Genomic DNA, 14,386 nt, shown 5'->3' with positions numbered 1-14,386 from the left:
TGACGCTCCCTCCCGGGGGTGCTGGCTGCCTCTGACCAGCGCCAGGCGTGGGCGCTCTCAGACAGTCCTGGCCGACCTTTGGCTCCCTCCTTCCTGGGAAGGCTTCTGGCCGAGCTCTTACCTGGCCTTTCTGTCTGGGCCTGTGCGAATTGCATCATTTTAGATTGTCCCAGGGGCTGAGCAGGAAGCCAATGATTGGTGGTCCAGGACACACAGGGAATGATGCCTGGAGATGGAGATCCTATTGCGTGAGGTCTGGAAACCTCTGGAGCTCCTGGCACAGGGCTGACCCTTATCATTTACCAAGTCTCTCCCCTGAGGGCCTCTAACTTGAGTTTAATGAGTGTGAGACTCCAGGGAGGTAGCATCACACAGAAACCCATCACGGAGCACTCACACAGCATCATCTTCCTAGGGGCCTGGGGCCATTAACTTTTTTCTCTCATTAACAGCAGAGAGGTTGTTAGTGATCTTTTCCCTCTTTCTCATAAGACAAACCTGAGACCCCATAAGACTCACTAATTATTTTATATTTTTAAATTCTGGATCGCACAGCAAATCACTGGTGGCAATAACAGCAACTGACATTGGTATAATTTAGCAACAGCTTGCATGTGTGTTACTTCATTTTATCTTTGTACAAATCCTCACAGGTCTGCTCAGCAAACATCATTGTCTACATGTTATGGAGGAGGAAACAGAGGCTCAGAGGAGTGACGTGACCAGTCCAAGGTCAGAGCCAGTAAGCGGCGCCGTCAGGACCAGAGCCAGGCTCTTCTAACCTTCGATCTTTGCTTCCCCCCACAGCTGCCAGCCTCTAGGAGTTCAGTCATCTTGGAGTTACTTGATATTACTGGTCTAGTTTAGAGAAATAACCCAAAATGTTTTTCAGGAGAGGCATGAGCACATTCAACGTCATACTCCATGCCACAGCCCCACTGTCCTTGGTAAGATTCCTTCCCTGCTCGTTAGCAGCATGTTCTAAGAAGATCCCTCCAGAACTGTGTCCCCTGCAGGGCTGGGATCCTGTTTGTCATTGGACATGGAATCTGTTACTGAATCTCAAACGGGTGTCAGCAGTGTGGCCCCCCAAGTGTCACTTTCCCCCATGTGCTCTCTGCCGGCATTTCTCCTCATTTTTCATCCACTTCTGGCTCAGTGCCACATCTCACAGCTTCAGGGCACCTCGTTCACACTTCATTTTTTATGATTGTCACCTCCTGGAAGTCTCCAGTGATACTGACTGCTTGTCCCACGGTGGCCCTGTCACCAAGAAGACTTGGCTGCTGCTCCTGAACCTGTCTCTTGTCACTTGTGATATCCCACATTTTCCTCCCCGTGACTTTCTGTGGCTTCAGTTCCTGTTTCTTTCTCTTTGGCTACAGATATCTGAGTCATGCCTGAGTGGCCCTGGGATGTGACAGCTCTTTCCTTTCTCTCTCGAGGCTCAGGCTGAGCATCCTTCTGATAGAAGGAACTGCAATGCGTGCTTGTATTATTTAAGAATAATTCTACAGCAGGAAGAGAAAGAAAGTACAGAGCCAGGGAGCTTGCAAGAAAGGAATTAGAGAGTGTGTGTGATGAATATTTATAGGAAGGCATGAAAGGACCAAGAGGCCGCTCATACTTATGAAGCAGTGAGGCAGCTTCACAAAGCACTCAGTATTCATGAGGTCTTAAATTGGCACCGTTGGGTGATGCCCACTTGTGGTCCCACTTGTTCTCTGCTCAAGACATGGAGATAAAAGCCACAACTGCTTAGCAAGTCACAGATGAGCTAGAGCTACTGGCGAGGCTTCCTCGCTCCTGCATCTTTCTGATGGGACACCTGCTGGCTCCAGGCACCCTCTGTCCTCTGACACTCTGTTTACCCTCAACTCAACGTTCTCAGGACCATATGTCAGTAGGAAAACTGATGTGGCAGAGGGAGTGAGACAGAGACGGAGTGAGAGATGGAGGTGTGCGTGCACACACACAGACTCACGCAGACACACACACATTGTGTAACACAGGATCCGGCCGTGTGATTCTCGCAGCCTGCTTGAACTGTTCCTGCACCAGCCCCTTTCCTCATGTTTCTCGCTGTATGTCTGTTACTGACTTAATAAGCTATCTGGCTCGAGCATCTTAATTTGGTCCACGAGGCTTTCTGCTCCGAAACCTCGCTGGTGGTGCTGCTGTTGCACCAAGGCGATTTCCCACTGAATTCCGTCCTCTAAGCCATAGCATGGAATGGAGATCTCCATGCAGGTTTCTCTCCGAGTCTTCCTCATTGGCTTAGGTGAATACGAGTCCCAAGAAACACATTCCCCAGAGCACTCACCCCGAAGGAGTTCCAAAGAACTCTTCAACTCTAATGAGTCTAAAACTCTCAAGTGTTTACTCTTTAGCTAGCTTAGTGCTGGGTGATTGGGAAATGCTCATAGGCCAACTTTGAAAAAGTCATGAAGGAATGTGTTTCGTAGATCTTAGAGTTTGGAGATAACTTACTGCTAATTGTTTTTTGCCTGGAGTTTTGGCCAACATTCAGAAACAATCTAAAAAGACCTATTACCTGAATCATGATCATGGCAATGGATGGCTGAGACAGATGGGAAATGAGAAGGAGGTGAGGAAGCTCAGGATATTAGAAGGGTCAGTTATGACCTTGTTCTCAGCCTTGGCTGCACAGTATCATCACCTGGGGAATTAGAGAAAACTGATGCCTTGTTCCTTCTTAGACCAAATTAAGCAGAATCTCTGTGGGTGAAATCCCATTATTATAGGTATTTTTTAAAAATTTTTATTAAAAAATAATTTCCCTAGGTGATTCAAATGTGCAGCCAGGATTGAGGACCTCTGAGATGCAGGGACCTCAGAATCACCAAAAGACTGATCTTGAGCCAAGAGCTAACAATCTTTACAAAATGAGGGGAGAAGCCGAGGGCTGCAGACGAGTCATAGGTGGTGGATGGTATAGTGATTTGTGAGGGTACTTTACACATTTTTTTAAGGTGGGATGGAGGTCTGACTTGTCTGACTCAAACCCCAGATTTCTGCTCAAATGTCATCTTAATTAGAGTTACCTTTTCTGATCTTACTTAAGTGGCAATACCCAACTCCCTAGCTAATCTCCCGCCCTCTCTCTCTTTTTTTTATAGCTCTTATTACCATCTGCATTAGCATATCCTTGCTTATTTTTTCTAGTCTGCTTTCTCCACGAGAATGTAATTTCTGCGAGGACAGAAGTTATTGTCTATTTTGCTCACCGATGTGTTCCCATGGCCTAGAGGACACTGGAACAGAATAGATGCTCATTAAATGTGTGAGGATTGAGTGAATGTATAGAGCAAGTGAAAAAAAAGCAACTTGCATAAACAAACATCCAATATGGTCCTTTGTGTGTGTGTGTGTGTGTGTGTGTGCGCACAAACCATATATATCTGAGGGTCTGCAAGAATATATGCCAAAATGTCCACAGTGGTTATTCCAGTGAGACAGGAAGGAAGAGGGCAGGGCACAACCATTAAAGGAATGACACAGTAATTAGCACCAAGATGGCAGAAAAGTCAGCTCCCAACAGACCTTGAGGCCCAAGATGGTGGGATATTTGACCTCCAGTAGACCTTGAACTTCTTTATATGCTCGTTATAGTATATTAGCATGGTAAACGGCACTCCCACAGGTGTCATGACAGTTCTGAGGCTGACCTTGAAAGATCAAAGAGAGGGCGGCGGCCCAGTTCCTGGGAACACCCACCTCTTCCCCAAAGGAGTTAGAATACTTGTTAATACTACTTGTTAGCGTATGAAATAGCTGAGCACGAAAATGAGCACCACTGCGCCTCGTGGCCTTTTGCACCCTTACACTCCAAGATGCTCGCTGTCTGTGTACTCTGTCCTTGGAGTGTGTGTCTACTTTACTTTAACCACCCCTGCTCCCCCCACCCCCCATGGCCCCTCTGGCCTTGTGAGATGGCCTGCATTTGGCCTACAGAGTGTGCATCTCTCTGAATAATCTGCTTTTACTCAACTATGGCTCGCTCCTGAATTCTTTCCTACGTGAAGCCAAGGACCCTCCGAGACCTGGGACCTGGCCGTCCCCTGATGCCCCACATTGTTTCCTGTGCCACTGGGGCCGGGGAGAGAGATGGGGCTTGCACTGCATCCGCTTTTGTACACCTGAACTTGTTTTGGCTCTCAGGTGTGCGCTCTGCCACCCTTCTACTCCATTCCTCTCATTTCCAGCCACACAGAGGAGGGAAGGCCAAAGACCACTTGCCTCCCGTTGCGGGGAGGGAGGTAGTTGTTGAACATACGGAGCAGAGGCTGGCAAAGTCTGGTCTGAATCCAGATGAAGCTCTGAAATGGAAGCTGCAGAATCTGAACAGAAACAGAGATTAGGCAGTGCCGGCTCTGAGGGAAAAGGTAAATCTGTACATTTTTTTTTTTTTGTGAATTTCCTGAAGGTTCAAATCAGTAATTGAGATGTTATACAATATCACATTACCCGCGGGGAAAAGCTGTAGATGAGAGACGTCGGTTCTGCGGGAAAAAGCACAGACTTAGCAACGATAAAAATAGGAATTTCTGAATTGGATTCCTTTAAAATCATAAACTGTACATTTGAATGTATAACTTTTTCATTTTTCTGGTTGGAGGTGAAATTAATTGGGTGAAGCGTATCGACCTGGAGAAGAAGCTGTAGTGAAACAGTTCATGAAAAATACAGGATCCTGGGATTAGAGATGTGGGCTGTTTTAGACAAATCATTATATCGTTCAACGGAGAGAACGGGGGCACGCTGCACCAAGTTTGCAGAAATTTTAAATGGGTATGTGGGTTCACATTAGCCCTGGTATTCAAGTTGGGTTATTTGTACAGAGGATTGATTCACCTTTAAATGGATTGTTGTCTTCCTCTGGTGTTTGCTAGCCAACTGGGAGTTAATTTGTTTCTGAAACAATAGGAGGTTTTTTTCTGGTTTCACCTAGGAGGGTGAATGAGTCTCTGTCTTTCAAGGTTGCACATTTTTCTGCATTTCGTCTGGGCAGAGATAAGAACTCCAGGGCTGTAGGAAACAATAAGCTATTCTTGCAACTCCGATGTGACTGGGCACCACCAGCAGCCTCTGGTCTTGACCCCACATCCACCTCGAAGTGGGAACTTTGTTATCATTTCCCAGAAAGCAAATCCAATGTGACAAAGGATTAATGAATTATGACGATTCTACTGAACACGCCTTGGGAGAGACTGAAAAGCTCTGTAAAGCCTGGGGAGATAGTTCTGATCTATGACAAAACCTAATAAAAATCCCTATTAGTCATATATGCTTTCCTTCCAAAGGGGAAAGTTTCACATTTCTTTTGTCTCTTTTCTCTGTGTTCCTAAGCAAAACATTCCAGTCCCTTTCAAAGACTGCCCTTGCTCAACCTCCCATCTGCTCCTCGGCCTGGCAAACGAAGGGCCCGCCTTAGGATCCTTTCCTCTTAGATGGGAGGTAGGGAGTGGGGAACGGCTGTAATTGGTAATCCACCTGCAGGCATCTGAGTATCCAGCTGGCTCTGAGGTATGAATGGAGTAAAGGAAGAGCCACCCACCGCCCCAGGACTGGGAGTCCCATGGACTCAGGCCCCTCCTGGACACTGTTTTCCAGTTCACCCCGCTCTGTGCACTGTGTATTTAGGGGAGTGGACTGTGCTTGGGGATTTTCTGGGTCTCACCAGATAGCTTTAGGGTTCAAAAGGAATAAGAGAAAGGGTGGAATTTCCAGTTTGGACCCTCTGCCTCTTCCCTTGTCTTCCGAGTCACTGACAGTTCCCAAACCCCAAAGGAGCATCCTTGGATGTCTGTCCCGTATCTTTTTATCTTTTCACCTGGGCCTTGCCTTAGACACACAAACCATAATAACGCAGCACCGCTCCCACTCCTGACACTTGCATTTCACTGTAGTCTTTCCCCCTAGGCAGGCATTCGGCTCCATGTTAGTTTTGACTTCAACTGAAAAACAGAAGAGACACACGTATACAATTACTAAACGTTACTGTTCATATCTTTATTTTAAAGAGATTTAAAAATATTATTAAAAAACTTATTTTATGTCCACGGATGGTTCATCGATTGCTCTTTCTCTTGGTTGTTGGACTCTGGTTCTTGTTACCACTGACTGTGTTTTCTGTCTCTTCACTCTGGTATGAAAATTTTGCCACTGAATTGTGATTCATTCATTCATTCATTCATTCATTCATTCAGTGTTTCCCAAACACTCACTTGGTGCCAGGCAGTGTTCTAGGCACTGGGGACAGAGGGGCAAACAAGACAGAGAAGACTGCTGCTCTCATGGCCCTCACATTAGGATGGGGGAGGGACAGAAAGTCGACGCCATTGACAGGCAGGGCTGTGTTAGGAGCTCTCGACTTGAGTGACTAAGGAAGGCCTTTATGATGAGGTGACACTTGCAGATTCAAACCCTCAAGTTCACAAAGCAATTTGCAATTTACCCTTCCCTTTCAGAGTCTGAATTTTTGAGTCAGGGTTCGAATGTAGACTGTGAAGACTGTCCGGCTCTCGTTGCAGAGGGACTAGGAGTCTAGACCAGGGACTGGCAAACTGCTTTCTGAAGGGCCAGTGAGTAGTTTTGGCCTCGTGGACCAGAGTCTCTGTCACAAGGACACAGCTCTGCTGTCTGCAGCACAGAGGCAGCCAGGACGATGTGTACATGGATGGAGGAGCCTGTGTCCTGATATGGCTTTACTTACAAAACAGGAGGTGTGTGAGGGTGCAGCTCAGGGGTAGAGCGCATGCTTAGCATGCATGAGGCCCTGGTCCCGTCCAGAATGTGAAAAGAAAGCATGTATGCTTGTATATGTGTAGCTGAATCACTTCGCTGTACGCCAGAGGCTAACAGTGTAAACTGGCCGCCCTTCAATTAAAAAAAGCAACAACAACCCCTTCTCCTCCAAAAACAAAAACAGGAGGTCGGCTATGGCTGGCCCCCGATGCTGTAGTTTGCTGGCCTTTGTTCTTGACTGACATTGGCTTTATTTGCTTCCAAGTGGAAGCAGCGACACTTTTCCTTTGAGGGGAGAGCACCCCCCTGGTTAAATGGTCCTTTCCTTAATTTTTCTTCATTAGGAAAATAAATCAAATTAAGACTAATTCAGAAAACTTATACAATAGATGGGAGAGAGTAGGAAAAAAGTGAAAATTTAACTTTTACCCCCTCAAATATACCCTAAGAATAACCACTGTTAAAAAAAAAACACTTAAAAAAAAACTCAATAATTTTTTAATATTGATTATGTGTTGAAATGAAAATTTGACATACTGGCTTAAATAAAATACACTGTTAAACTCATCTGTTTCTTCTTACTTTTAGAATATGGCTACCATAAAATTTAATTAATTTATTTTTAAATTTTACTTTTTATTGAAGTGTAGTCGATTTACAACGTTAGTTTCAGGTGTACAGCAAAACAATTCAGTTATACATATACATACATATATTTTTTTAAGATTCTTTTCCGTTTTAGCTTATTACATGAAAATGAATATATTTCCCTGTGCTATACAGTAGGCCCTTGTTGTTTATCTATTTTATATATAGTAATGTGTATCTGTTAATCCCAAACTCCTAATTTATACCCCCTGCCCCATCCTTTCCCCTTTGGGAACCGTAGTTTGGTTTCAATGTTTGTGAGTTTATTTCCGGTTTGCAAGTAAGTTCATTTGTATCATTTTTTTAGATTCCACATATAAGTGGTATCTTATGATATCTGTCTTTGTCTGACTTACCTCACTTAATATGATAGAATTATCACTGTTAATGTGTATCTTTCCAGATTTTCCGTGTGTGTACACATGATGAGTACATAAATACAGACATCCAAACAGAGGTTTTCTCTTCGTTTTAGGCTCTTTCCTTCCCTTCCCTTTCCGGCCTGTCTTCCCCCTCCTCACTTCCCCTCCCCTTCCCTCTCCCTCTCCGTCTGTCCCTCCTTTCTTCCTTGCACAAGTAGGATCATCCTGAATTCCCGTCCCGCAACCTGCCGCTTTCCCCTGCATCACACCCCCGCACGCCTCTCTGGCTTTGAGGCGCGCATTCCACAGTTGGTGGCCTCTTGCTGCCAACCGACATGACGTGAGCGTCGAATTATGTTGGTGACTGGTGCTGGGAGCAGGTGGTGGCGGGGGCCTTCTGCATCTCCACCCACACAACCTGGCTGCCGGCCGGAGGCTGGACGGTCGGCGTGAGAGCGAGTCCCAGACCCAGTGCCGGCAGCTGCGCGGCCACACTGCGGAGCAGGCGCCAACAGCTGGCCTGGAGCTCGGAAGGGGGCTCTGGCTCCGGCGGACCAGCCAGTGCTGGCTCGAAGGGCTCGCTCCAGAGCAAGTACTTTTTTACAACAGGATTGGCAAACTCCTCTACAGAGTGGAGAGAAATGGGCCCCAGGGGCCTCAGAGCTCAAGCATCCCCTCCCAACGTGGACTGATGGGCTCGCCTTAATTTTTAAAAAATACTTTATTCATAGGAATGCCAGGAGCCTTCCTATATGATCCAAGCAAATCACAGATTCTCGTTCCCTTCTTATTTAGAAAAATTGATGGAATAATATAATACTTCCATATCCTTCACTCGGATTCAGGATAACATCTTTCCTCATTTGCTTTCTCTATTTTTTTTTCTCTATTAAAAATATATACACATATATATGCACGCATACATGCATCAATTATAAACATATATGCATGTATATCTTTAACATTTTAATTCAATTTATTTTTTATTGAAGTAAAATTTACAATATTGTATTAGTTTCTGGTGTACAGGATAGTGATTCAGTTGTATATATAAATACTCTTTTTCGTGTTCCTTTTCATTACAGGTTACTATAAGCCACCGAATATAGTTCCCTGTGCTATACTCTAAGACCTTGTTGTTTATCTATTCTGTACATAGTAATTTGTATCTGCCAATCTTTTAATTTTATTCTTAATTGTGCTTCCAAAATAAATCACATATCACATATCCAAAATAAATCATGACTCTAATTTCTCCAGTCAAAGTTATTTCTTACATTCTTTATACCAATTAGCTAGCCCTAAGGGGCTGAGTAAAATCCATTTTTCTCAAGTAAGTTCCTGTCTTTGGTTCAGCTGCTCAGAAATGTCAAAGCTGAGGCCCATGTGATTCTCTTTGCTTTCCTTCCTTTGAGTTGCAAGATGGTCCACTAAAGTGTGCACCCCACAAGGACAGAGAGAGCTGTTTTGTTACTGTTGTTGCTCTGTGGCTTGGAAGAGTACTTGGCACAGAGCAAATACTCAGTAATGAAATGTTTGTCGAGTGACTTGTTGTGGCTCCAGCTATCACTTCAGAGCTACAGGCTGCAGGAAAGAGGACAAGACACAGAAGAAAGGATAACCCCTATGCCAAGATAATGAAACATTCCCAGGGGAGGGAAATAGCTCAGTGGTAGAGTGTATGCTTAGCATGCACCAGGTCTTGGATTCAGTCCCCAGTACCTACATTAAAAAAAGAATTCCTGGAAAACCCATAGCCAATGGGTTGAAATCTGTAGCTCAACGTACTTGACATGCATTGGTCAGAGCTCAGGGCTACCCGAGAGGGTGGGACATAAAGTTCTGAGCTGGGCATGTTGCTGCCACACACACACACACACACACACACAAAATATCAGTTTTCGGGAAGTAAAGAAGAGGAGGAAGAGATATTGAGCCGCAGCAGAGAAGATTTTTCCTGAGCCTTGGGCACGTGCTTGTAGACTTGCCCTTGCAACACCCTGAGTCTGAGAGTGTGAGAGATTGCTAGACAGGTAGGTAGATAACAGGTGGTCAGACTACAGACAAAGAAACCAGAGCAACTGCTTCTCAGGAAACTGATCAGAATCAGCAGAGGAACATCCCTGATGGTGAATTTGTGGTATCTTATTTGTTTCCAACCTAATGAACTGATGGGTCAACACAGTTCCTAAAAACCTAGTAATGGACTTGGACGTTCAATAATTGGCCTGAGCTGAGCTCCAGTACAGGTCAATCCTGAACCGACAAGATAATGAATTATTTAAATCAGACAATTGTCTTTCTTGTAAACTTGGTGGCTTTTGCCTTTACACGCCCTGCTGTTGCCTTTGGTTGGTAAGACTGTCTTCCTAAAGGTTCCTGTACCTCACACTTACCCAGGACCAACTACGTGACTTGTGGGGCCTAGGCAAAAATGAAAATGTGGGACCTCTTGTTTAAAAATTATTAAGGATTCTTTGTACCTGAAATATATAGAATCATTTCTATTTCCTGACTAAGCCATGACTAAGAGGATGTGCTTCACAAAACAAGAGCATTAGCTAAGCTAAAAGAAGGATCAGTTGAATCAGCTTCATCCTCATGTGACCAAAAACTCAATACCAGACTAAAGACAATGGAAGTTTATTTCTCACACTAAAAAAAAAAATGATAATAAAACTGTGGCAATAAGCAGCCCTCCCCCCCCCAAAATTATTAAGGATTTAAACATTATTGGGTATTTGTGGATATTAACTACTACATATAAAATAGACCAACAAGGTCCTACTGTGTAGCACAGGAAACTATATTCAATATCTTGTAATAGCCTATAATGAAAAAGAATATGAAAAGGAATATATGTGTGTATAACTGAGTCACTCTGCTGTACACCAGAAATTAACATGACATTGTAAACCGACTATACTTAAATCAAAAAAAATTAAAACAAAATAAGTTATTGGATTTTTTTACAACTATTACAATTTTTATTTTGAAGAGTTTTGAATCGATTAAAAAAATGGTCTTATAATTCTTCTGCATAGATTGTAAAGTAACATAGTCTCCTCCCCATTCCACATTTAGTTTTCAACTCCTGTCCATTAAAACTCAGAAATACATATATACATTATATACGAGGCTGCAAGATTCAGAGGTTGAATGGTTTGCCCTCTGAATATACTTTCAGACTATATATATATATATAGTCTTGTTTTTAGAATTTCAAATTTATTTTTTGTTTATTTTTAAATTTCTTAAAAGGTTACACTCCATTTACAGTTATTACAAAATATTGGCTGTATTCCCTGTGTTGTATAATACATCCTTGAGGCCATCTTACACCCAGTAGTTCGTACCTCCCACTCCTTCACCCCTACATTGCCCCTTCCCCACCTCTCCCCCCGGTAACCACTAGTTTGTTCTCCATATTTGTGAGGAACCGTGGAATTTTAAATCAAACATGGGGCCCTCCAAGCATGGGGTCCTGTCTTGTCAGTTCAGGTGGGGTTGTGCAGGTCATCTGCTCATGAAGCTGGCTTAGTGTATCCTTTACCATGAAACCCTCAAGCCTTAGGCCAATTGTCTCTGAGTTATTTTTGACAGTTAGTCTGAAGACCCCATCCCACAGGGTTGAATTCCTCTGCGTTGGATCAGATTTTCCCTGCTTTGCCTGGCAGTGAATCCAGACTAATTCACACTCACCATGAATCAGAAATTGTTATGTTAAGAAAATTTTATCAGCAGCAGTTTTGGGGTAGTTACCACAAAGGAATTATTCTGGTGAAACATGGGGGATTGAGGATATGATTTCATGTGTGTTTCCTTCCATGATGCCCCTAAAATGTCAGCAAAAGAAAAATAAAAGGTAAGAATCCATGAGGATAAATAGAGCCTGAAGGGTGAGCAGAGCAGTTGAGAGATAAAGCTAGTTCTTAAGCCCTTGCAAAGGAGCCGGGAGATGCTAATAAGACATTAGTTGAGCCTCGCTGCAGAAGTCCTTAAAGACTCAGGAGCTGGGAACACAGATATCTCTAGAGGCAGGGGGTAGGCTGGGACTAAAAACAGGAAGATAACTGAAAGGCTGAATGAAGAGTGGTTCCACACCAGATTCCTTACATTGCCCCCAGAAGATTGGGGGATAGCATGTAGAATTGAGGGCAGGAGTCAGGTACCACACTGGAAATGGGGATTAATGAATATCTACAAGAGGCTTCCTGAGCCTACTTATGTCTATTGGGCTCCCAGGATCCTGGCCGCTGGGCTCACAGCTCCCAAGCAGGGACACAGAGCAATCCTCTCTGGGAAGACCGCCAACTAGGAGAAGAAGGCTGCCCTAACCCTCCCCCCACCAAAGGCCAGCACTCCTTTAAACTGCCCTTTGCGGATGCCTGCAAGCCAAGATGCCCACGCGTGCTGAACTGTGCCTCACTCTTAAATATGAGTGGACAGCCAAGGCTTCTGGGAGAAAAACACTAGAATAAAAGATAAAAGTCAACAAACAGAAAAGGAACTTGGGGAAACAGAATACAGAGGTTAGGTGTCAGCTTCACAACCCTATAATTAGTATCATATGAGAGATGTGAGAGGATGCCACTCCCCATCACTTTCCATATCCATTTCTTGTTTAAACCTTTTTTTATTGTAGCTCCATTATCTCCTGACATTATATAGTATATGTTGTTTACTCTCTGTTACTGCTAGTTGATTACTAAGCTCTATGAGAGCAAAGACTCTGTTTTGTTCATTTTTCTATTACCAGTGCTCATGACTGGCACAAGATGGTTAATTGAATGGATAAAAACTGTATTCATAAACAAGAACAGGGTACTGTAAAAAAGGAGCAGTGAAGACAATGAATATATATATGTTCATGTATAACTGAAAAATTGTGCTCTACACTGAAATTTGACACAACATTGTAAATTTATTATAAATCAATAAAAAAGTTAAAAAAAGAAACACAATAAGTTATGAGCCAAAAAAAAGGAGCAGTGAAGAGCAGAAAAGATATGAAAATATTAATAGTGTGATAAGAAAATTTAAAAATTCAATAGAAGATTTGAAAAATAAAACTAAGAAAATATCCTCAAATAGAGAATGAAAGAATGAAAAATAATTTAAAAAAAGACGAAAATTGGAAGATGAGGCAAAGAATTTTAAAGTCTGACTAATAGAAATTCCAAAGGAAAAAAGAATAGAGAAATTGGAGGGGAAAAATTTGGCACAGAAATGGTAAAGAAAAATTGCCACAATTGAAAGACGTTTTCAGAATTCAAGTTCTCTGAGTGTCTGGGAAAATAAATGCAACAGACTTGTCTCAAGGCACACAATCATGAAATGTCAGATTGCAGCGATAATAATAAGATCCTATAAAGCTTCCAGGGAGTAAAAGAAACCATGAGTAAAAGACAAGTATCAGAATGGCACTGGACTTCTCAACAGCAACTCTGGAAAACAGTGGGGTAACACGTTCAAAGACTAAAAGCAGGTGATCTCCAGTCTTGAATCCTACACTTAGACAAAGTATTAAACTAACGTGGTGGTAAAATAAGGAATTGCTCAGATATGGCAGGTCATAAAAATATACCTCTCATGCAAGCAACTGGTCTCAGGAAGTTACAGAGAAAGTGGCAAAATTAGGAAATAAACCAAGAGAGAGGAAGATACAGGATACAGCAAGAGAGAATCCAAAGAGGAGTGAGGGGAAAAAAATCCCCTTTATTTATTTTTTTTAGGGTCTTAGGATGTCTTAGGGTGACAGTTATGCATCAGCTTAAAAAGGGCAACCAGTCCAGAGAGAGGCAAGAGTATGTATGAGCTCAGGAGATGTGTCTTTGAGAGACACATACCTTGAACTCATGGTTTGCCTGATGTATTTGTGTGGAGATGGGCTTTTGGTTCTGTTTGGAAATGCTTCAGGGATGATTTGAGTATGTGTCGACTGTAGGTATATAAAAAACTAAACAAAGGAAACACTAAAGCAGTTTCAGTTTAGGAAAAACAAAAAGTCGTATAAGAAAGGGTTTGTGACCGTAACATGTCAAATGACTCAGCTATGAATTGCATTTTTTATAGACAATAATGTGAGCCTCAAATATCAATTTAACAAAAAATCTTGATGTAACTTTGTTGAGAGAAGAATGTAGAAGGGATAATGGAGATATGGGTGGGGCGTGTGGCTTAAAAGAGTGAAATCCTTGTTTTCCAATTTAGGAAGTCAAGAGTTAAAATCTTGAAATGGAAAAAAAAAAACAAACAAACCTGTAGGCTTGTGATCTAGAAATACACAGTAAACAGGATAAGAAACAAACAAAGGAGTTGAAAGCATTGCTCTAGGGTGTGGAGACTGGGCAGAGGGAGGGATTGGAGCCGGGAAGCCTTTTCTTGTTCTGAGCCTCGAGGTGCTGGTTGACCCTTTAAGCTGCATAATGAAGTGCTTTGATAATTTAAAAAAATAATTAAATTAAAAGCAGTATGCTAATGGGGTGGTGCTCTCATACATTCCACCTCATGTGTAATTGGTTCGCCTCCTGGCGTGGTGCTAACAGCGAGGGCTTGGAGACAGCTGCGTGCCTGAAGCTTAGTCACGCGGAATGTGGTGTCTTCTT

The sequence above is a fragment of the Camelus dromedarius genome, chromosome 12, assembly GCF_036321535.1.
Source record: "Camelus dromedarius isolate mCamDro1 chromosome 12, mCamDro1.pat, whole genome shotgun sequence".
Taxonomy (NCBI): Eukaryota; Metazoa; Chordata; class Mammalia; order Artiodactyla; family Camelidae; genus Camelus; species Camelus dromedarius.
The sequence above is the reverse complement of the archived record's forward strand: the minus strand, read 5'-3'. Positions refer to the sequence as shown.